We start from the raw sequence: 9,188 nt of genomic DNA, 5'->3' as shown, positions 1-9,188 counted from the left end.
ATACTAATAGCTTTTTTAAATTTTTTTTGCTTTTCAATAATTATTACTTCCTGGTTGGATCATATACTTAAAAATTTTACAATTTAATGTTGAATTTAACGTTTACTAAATGAATAAATACTTAAGCTAAATATTGGTTGTTCGTTATTTTACACAATGATTTTTTTTTTTTTTACACATTGAGATTTTTTTAAGTTGGCAGCGTCAACACTAATCCTTTCATAAAATAATAATTTACATTTGATCGTATAGTGTTATAATTTAATTACTTTGTTGGTATAATTAAATAAAATTGTTGATCAAATATTAGGCTTAAGTGTTATCATTTAGAATTCAATCGCTTATAAATTTTAAAAAAACATAACCAGTCAGTGTTATCATTTAAAAATGTTATAATTTAAATATTTATTTGTATGAAATTTTTTTTGGTTCATTTTTTAACAAACATGTTGGAATATAGCTATTAACCTTATCCTTAAATAAAAGTAATAATTGATTTTCGATCGTATAGCACTTAGAATAATTTTTTAATAACGATAATTTTTTGCGTTGTGTGAGTTTAAATCAGAAATTAGGAATATAACTAGAATTATCAAAATAATTACATTGCGATTCCAACGTTAAAATAATTAGCAGCTTCATACCTTAATAACTAACATTTAACATCAGTTATTACTATTCCCTAACGTACTCGTGCAGGCCATCCACGTGCCTCAAGATCAATTATCAATATTAATCTGATTAGTTAAACGGCAATTTTGGACTAGAATTAATTATAAGCAATGTTAATTCACATGATTAATCGAAATAATTTTTCATTTAGAAGGATTTTAACGATCTTTGAGAATTACTGCACGTGTACTACATTATCTCTATCAAAAGAAACAGCATGAGACCTAGTCAAAATTAAAGACTAAATTAACGTTTAAAAACAAAGATGTATTTAAACTTAAATCTGGATTACAATGTACTTGCACTTATACAAATATAGTGGCTTCGTTAAACAATAATTAGAACACATTATATTCAAAAAATTCGGTGCACCTTCAAATTAAATTCAAATGTTATAACAATTTAAATTACATTAATGAACATATAACGTTTCACACATTTAACAATTTATAAAAAATTTGGCTGGGTTTTTTTAAAAAAAATCATCTCGCACGTGGTTTAAGATTAGCGGAGTAATCAGATTTTTAAGCATCTATTTTAAGTTAATTTAATATTATAGCAATTTTCGACATTGTTAATTTAAGACGGATTTCTAATCAATGAAATAAAATGAATTACTCATTTAATACGCCAATTTAAAAGGTACTTATCGGTCATCCGGTCCCTGGATCCAGGGCCTAGTAGCCCTAAAACGTCTACCTAGAAAAAGACACCTACTACCTGGAAGGAAAAAAATTAAGAGACTGGCTAACGCGCTCTGCGTCGATAATTCGAAAAAAAGGAGGGAGAAAAGCAGCGCCCTCTGGCAATAGCTGATAGGCCCTCATACCATTACGTCACTCCTCTTCAGCCATTTACTGCCTGTTGGGGAATAATCGTTTACGAAGGGACTTTAAACTCAAAAAGGGGAAAATCGCTTGCACGCGACCCAGCCACCAGTCGATTGTACAAAACAGATTAAAAACATTAAAAGAAAATAAAAATACTTTTAACAATTCAAATAACGGTTTTTTGATGTCTCGATTTATTTATTTTTTTTTTTTTATTTGTTTATAAAAATTTATGTACCGATAAAAATTAATATATAACAGAAGTTTTGAAACATATATACAAACACTGAAAACTTAAGAACTACTAAGAAATGATTTTTATTTCATTAAAATATTTATACCTGAGATATTTATGATGGTATTGATATTTGACAAATTTTAAGGGATTCGACTCAAACTATCAGCATTATGATGTTGTTTTCCCTTACGTTGAACAATCTCATAATGGAATGATTGTAAAATTAATGCCCATCTTAAAAGTCTAGAGTTTGTTCCAGTGTTATTTTCCAGCCACACTAATGGATTGTGATCCGTTTGAATCACAAATTTTTTATATCCATCAAGATAACATTTCAATTTTTGCACGGCAAAAATAATGGCGGCACATTCTCTCTCAGTAGTACTGTATTTTTGCTCTGTAAGCGAAATTTTTTTTCTGAGGAACAGGATAGAATGTTCTTCATTTTCTATCATTTGCGAAAGTACAACTCCAATTCCAAGATTGGAAGCATCACACTGAATAATGAAAGGCTTTGTATAGTCCGGGCTATATAAAACTGGATTGTCACAATATCTTTCTTCAAGCTCCTCTAACGCTTTTTGGCAAGAACTATTCCAATCAATATTTGATATACGATTTCGGCCTTTGAGTAAATTTGTAAGCGGAGCAGAAAAGTTTTTAATGTATTTTCGGTAATAGCCAGCTAATCCCAAAAAAGCTCGGACATGAGACTTGGTTGTGGGTATTGGGAATTCTTTTATGGCAAAGACCTCCAATTCACCAGGTGTTCTTAGGCCTTGTCCAATTAAATAACCAAGGTACTTTGCATAAGCTTGGCCAAATTGGCATTTTGAAGGTTTTATGTGCAACTTAGCAGCACTCAACTTGTGAAAAATGTCTTCTAGGTGTTTTTAAATGTTCGTCCCAGTTTTTAGAGAATATGGCCACATCATCCAAATATAACACTGCATACTCTTCACATCCTTTTAATATACTTGCCATAAGCCGACTAAAATCATATGGTGCGTTTTTCAAACCAAAAGGTAAACAAAATGGCCTGAAAGTTCCGAAATTCGTCGCGAATGCAGCATACCTACGCCGAATGCAGTTGTCCCTGACTTATTACTTTCGCGTCAGGTCATCTGCCACACATTCTGATGATTCTAGATCATAGATTATCAACCTTTTTTACTTGCCGCCCCCCTAAGAGTCAGAAAAAGTCTCAATGTCCCCCTTTGTGAAAATCCAGTTATTTAGAGCATGGGGAGGGAGGGATGTGTGCTGAATTAAAAGAGGCAACATTTTTAAGGCAAGTAGTTGCAATCTATTTGTTATAATCAAAATAATTACGGTAATGAAAAAAATTCACCTGAGACACCTATGCTTAATAAGAATCATTTATTCTTAATAAGATAGATAAAAAAACTTATTCTAAAAAGTAGTATCAACGAAACAATCAAGTAACTATGTCAGTGAGATGATTGTGCTTGGTTCAGGGCCAGTTACTTAACGTTCGGTTCAATATTTTCAATGAGGTGAAGACGCAAGTCCCCTCTTTACACAATTTTGAGTCAACTGTTTGTGAATAGATACGTCACATCACTGAATCTTCGTTCCACAAGGTAGAAGGAAGGGAAGGCTATTAAATACTACCTTGAAGCCAAAATTCTGTAAGACGATTACTATTTCAAAACTTCATTGGTTGAAAGTTCTACCAATTCCTTCTGAATCTGAACCTCTGCTGTTTCAATATTCACAAAAGGGTTCGTAACCCATTAAGGGACTTCCAGGGACGAAACATCTTTAAAATGTCAGAAAATTCAATGTACAAAGACTCAAGGTTATTACAATATTCTTGTGTATCATCAGAGAGAATTTCACCATTCTTTATTCCGGTAAGATCGGAAATTGGCTAAACTTACTCCTACCAAAATTCTGCTTCCACAAAATGAGTTTTCTTAGAAAGGCAGAAATAGCTGATTTTGTAGTGATCAAATTGAGCTCGTCGCCTTGAAATTGTAAATTAACACCATTAAATTTTTACAAATAAATCCGTCATGCATTCAAGGAACTCAAGCACAGAGTCGAATATATTCCAAAACCTATTGAGACAGGCGTTTTTGGAAAGCTTGCCAATCTCAGTGTGTAGTAGCAAGCGATTGAATTTTTCATCGTTTTTCTTGCACAGCTCTCTGAATAATCAATCGTTGAGAGTATTACTGCGAATTTTCATCACAGCAGAGATCGACATATTGCAATGACTGATGCAAATGGTCTCTGGGATTTTTTCCAACTAAATGCTGTCTGTGAATCACGCAGTGGACAGCTGAAATATCTGGTACTTGCACTTGGCCATCAATTATGGGAGGAGTTTTCTAGGTATCTTTGTCTTGGGATGGGTACCTCCCTCTTCAAAATGGGGTTAAACCTACGATGTCAACCAACCATTGCAGTAGCTCCATCAGTGGCAACAGACACAATATTCGAAGGAGGAATGTTTTTCTCTTTAAAATAATCTTTGACAGTATTAAAAATAGATTTGCTTTCGGTATCTTCAATCAGGTTTTTTGTAAAAAGCATCTCTTGAATAATTTTTCATTCATTCATAAATCGGAAGTACGTCAACAGTAAAGCCTCATTACTTGGCAAGGTTGACTCATCAACTTGAAGGGAAATACGTTGGACATCAAAAGTTTGCATAAGTAAACTTCAGTGTCTTCAGCCATCGCATCAATCCGGTGCAACACTGTATCGTTCCGAAACCGAACTTTAAGTACGTGGCACTGTATTGAGGACACTTTTTTTTTATTAACCGACATAGTAGGCAGCAGCAAAATACAAACGAGGAAAGAAAATAAACTATATCTTAAAATCAATCGATAATTTACGCTGAAGAACAAATTCGCGCAAGTACCTGGTCAAATAATCAATGAAATTGAATCAAAACTGGGGAAAAACTGAAAGGGAGGAGCGAACGAAAATCATCATAAGAAACACGGATCAAATCATGCGCTTTCATACTGAAAGCGCATGCACTTCAATTTTCGCCAAATGGCTTGAATAAGTCAGAAGCAAAAACAACTCACTCATGCCCTGCGATAGTTCGGATTGGAGAATAGTTGTCACATAAGTTCGTTTTACTGCTGGTACAAATGGTGTGTCGGATAATTTTAATTTATTATATTAATTTAATTATTTTTCATCAATATTAATTTTTGATTTATTTTATTTATTAAATTAATTTTAATTTAATAATTTTATTTAGAAGTTTTAAAAATTAATTTGAATGCTCATTGCCCCCCTACTGCCCAAAACAAGTTCGCCGCCCCCCTTTAGAATCAGTGTTCTAGATCAAGTTTGCTGTGGTTTTATGAAGCTCGTCCCTCTCATATTCGCCCATTACCGATCACTTATTGAAACTTCATTTATTTGTGATTCGCCATTACAATCAGTTGAGCATTTGCTTATTTCATCATTGACCATCTCACAATACCAGTTTGATTCTCAGTTTGTTGCATATAACAAAGCTCAAGCATCTCCTATTATATTTCAGCAACTCTTCATTTCTCATCCTCATCAGTTTTCTCATTACGTTCCTATATTTACAGGTGGCTCAAAATCTTTTGGACGTGGCGTCATCATTGCTTGATTCCACAAACAATTTTAAAATTCCTGATGTTTGTTCAATTTCCACGGCCGAAGCTGTAGCTACTCTTTTATCTCTGCGATCAATCTCATCACAGCCTACCCGAAAATATTGTATTTATTCTGATAGTTTGAGCGTGTTGCGCCAATTGGGACATTTTGATGAGCTGACTCATCCAATTTTTAATTTTATACAACATTTGTTAAATTATTTTCAAAAAATTGGGTTTGATATTTTATTTTGTTGGGTATACCAAGTCGTCGGAATCCCAAGCAATGACTTGGCCGATGTTGCTGCACGATCTGCTACAAACCTTTTCTCTCTGTCTATACCCTACTCAGATATAAAAACAAATGTAAGACTGCTTAATAAAGTCTCTATGGTTGCAACAATGGGATCTCCAAATCAATAGTAAATTGCACACTATAAAAACTGATTTGGATCCATTGGTGTTACGTAATCTTAAGGCGAACGTCAAGCTCATTCGTCTCCGAATCGGCCACACTCGATTGACCCATCTTCACTTGCTGTTTGGTGAACCCCTCCTCATTGCAATACTTGTAACGTTCTACTCACCATCCATCACATTTTAACTTTTTCTCCATGTTTTTGCCGCAACCAGATCCTAGAAAAGCAAAGAAAGGAAGAAAAAAAAAAGACTCCCTCCGTATAGCGCGCGCCGCACCGTCCACGCGAAAACAGGTTCGATGACGACATTGTTTCGTCACAGTTATAGCTACTAGCCATTGGTCGTGCACCCGTACGTCAGAGCGGGAAAAAGAGAACTTATAAATAATTAATGAAAGGGATTTAGGTAAAACAACATTACCTGCTCCAGGTTGAAATAATATTTTAACCTGCTTCCAGAGATTTAATACCTTAATATAAATACATCGTTTTTCTTCATTTCAAAAATGCTTGATTATACTTCCACATACTTTATGATGTCTGGCTTTTAATGCAAGGTCCAGCTATATAACACATTTCTACGCGCGATCAATATTTTAATTTGTATGTAATAGCTTTTATCCAATTTTATTCGCCTTGTATTTTATTCCAATGTACCGTTTTAACCTGTTTTATGCAATTTTAATCAATTTACACCTTTATCTGATTTTACTGTTTTTTAATATTTTGCGTGTCAAGTATAGTTTCAGCAATATAATGTATTTTGGCAAAAGAAATAAGCTTTATTGTACATTTGTTAGAAGAAAAAAAACCGTTTGTTTGGAGCAGCATGGCCTTTTTTGGACCTTGTGCCAATTTGTTCCAGGATGTAAACAACAGGGGCAGCCAAAATAACCATTAAATTGGTTCATATTCTGAACTGCACACCTGGCTGGAGAATCAAAACACATACTGTGTATACATGGGATTCGACGTATTTGTCTCAATTTTTCCATCGAATGCCTTGTTCAGAGAGATCAGTGAGCTATTTTATGTATATTTCCACGAATAATTTCATGTTTAGATGGCCTTTTCCAAACCAAAGACCTCCAACGATACTATGGTCTATCTTAGATGAGGCGGGAGTTCATTGATGAGAGCCTAAAATAGCCACATACTGGCTCGTGGTGACTTAATAACAAGACTTCCATCGCTGTTCATTATTAAACTGATATCTGAATCTTTAAACATATCTCTTCTTTTTGCCTTATACAGTTCACCATCAGTCAGGTCTGAAATGCTGTTGGGCATATCATAGAGGTTTTCCTTAATTTTTTTAATGATTTGACAAGGAGTCGCGTATTGAATGCATATCAAGCAGGGCTGCAATCTTTCTAACGGATAGGGGGCAAAGAAGTTTCCCTCTTTTAAGGTTTTGCACTGTGAACTTTCTTGCACAAAACATTGGGACGAACCATAGGGTCATTAAATTCTTTAGTAAGTTGGCCTTCAAATTTGCCCAAATAACTATTACAGTCATTGCAATAGAAATGAAATGTCATAGAATCTGCAGTCCCATAGATTTTGTTGAAAGAATGCTTTGTCTTAGGAAGCACAAATTGGCCGAAATTGTATTGAATAGTTTCAACAAATCTTCAACTGCAGTTTAAGATAATTTGTGCTTCATTGCATAGACCATAATCATTAATAGAGTTTCAGCAGTAGTAGACGATGAATTTGGAAACAAAGGCTTCTCAAAACTCTTCAAATGTTTAGCCAAGTTTTCCGATCTAAACGTACGATCATTATAGAATTCACTATCTTCATACGATTCAGCGTATTCGTCTTCAGAACGCATACCTTCACCATCAATGTTACCAGGATCGTCAACATTTAATTAGTCATCATCAGAGAATTAGAGATCTAAATTCTGTTCGCTCTCCGGGCTAATATTGCCGAAAGCCTGTCCGACCGCTTCAAGAAAATTTTCTACTTCCTCTTGCACAGTCTCTTCGCCTAAATTAAGCACTTTGTTGGGTGCAATCAAGGACTGACCTCGCCATACAGATGTTCGAGGCACAATCGCTTTCTGGCCAGTAGCATCAGGCTCTAAATATTTTTCCTCTTCTTAAGCAGATGTTCATTTTCACTCATAATTAAGCTGTTTTAATAATCACAACAAATAATCAAGAAACAAATTAGAAAACAATGTGGAATAATTTGATATTCCTCATTCACAATTGAAGATATTCAACTAATAGAAAACATATTCTCTCTCGATATAGTTCATCATTTTAACTCGATTTAGTAAGAAAATTAATTCTATTTAATGGAATTAGTACTCGATTTGGTAGAAAGGAATATACCACCATTCATCCATGTTCACCATGTTTTTACTTCAGTGAAGGTGTAAGATTTACTTAATACTTATGTTTAAAAATATAAACTAATAATTAGACCTACCATTAGAATTAGATTAACTTAGTTTCAAGAAAACGTTTTAGAGTTAGTAAAAGCAGTGAACACTCAATTATTTTTTATACAGAAATTTATTTTTTTATACAGATAAATACAGAATAAAAATAATAAATAAATAAAAATTATTTCTTTAAACAGATTAATTTTTTTGTCGGCATTTCGCTGCCTTCAGCCACATTTTAATGGCCTCCTCCACCATGCTGACGGTGTTGACCTGCTCCTTTGAACTATAATGCAGAGCAGCATATGGAAGAAAAATTTATAATTGTGCAGGGGTGTTTTGTGGGACCCTAAAAAATCCCCTGAAACTTTTACGGACTTACTACCGACATTTTGGAGTTTCGAGAAGGGGGGGGGGGTGAAATGAAAAATTACAATTATGAAGTATTGAATGACCTAATTATAAAAGTTCAAAGAATTACTTTTTTTTGTGCATAAAATGGGTGGTTCATCAAAATCTGTCTAGATTAAATGAATTATCACAAGTCCAACTTTTACAGACCAAATTAAAAACAAAACTCCATCTCCCAAAGACCATTTTTAAAGCTATAATATTAAATTAACACGCAATATAAATGCAACTCACTAACGACAGCATCCTTAACCACGAGGGTGGAAAAGGCCACCTTGTCACCTCTTCCAGCCCAATTGAAAGATGGGGCAACATCTTTTGAAAAAATGTGCCCTATTATGTTACGTGTGGCTTTTTTTACGATCTACCCTCCTATAAGAGCCAAATAATTCATCTGAAAAAATATGGGACAAAAATATTATTACGAAATGTTATTGCAAAATTTAAATAAACTATAGTTAGTCTATAGAAAGAATTCCTCTCGCCACAAAGTCTAAGGCCAACTGCTGATATGGAAGAAATAGTTAAATCTCATAACAGTCACTGTGCACTCAATTATTTTTTATCAAGTGAATACTCAATTATTTTTTATACAGATTCACT

Source organism: Parasteatoda tepidariorum, chromosome 9 (genome assembly GCF_982258835.1).
Source record: "Parasteatoda tepidariorum strain Cologne lab strain chromosome 9, Ptep-v5.0, whole genome shotgun sequence".
Lineage (NCBI taxonomy): Eukaryota > Metazoa > Arthropoda > Arachnida > Araneae > Theridiidae > Parasteatoda > Parasteatoda tepidariorum.
This window is presented reverse-complemented; position numbering follows the sequence as displayed.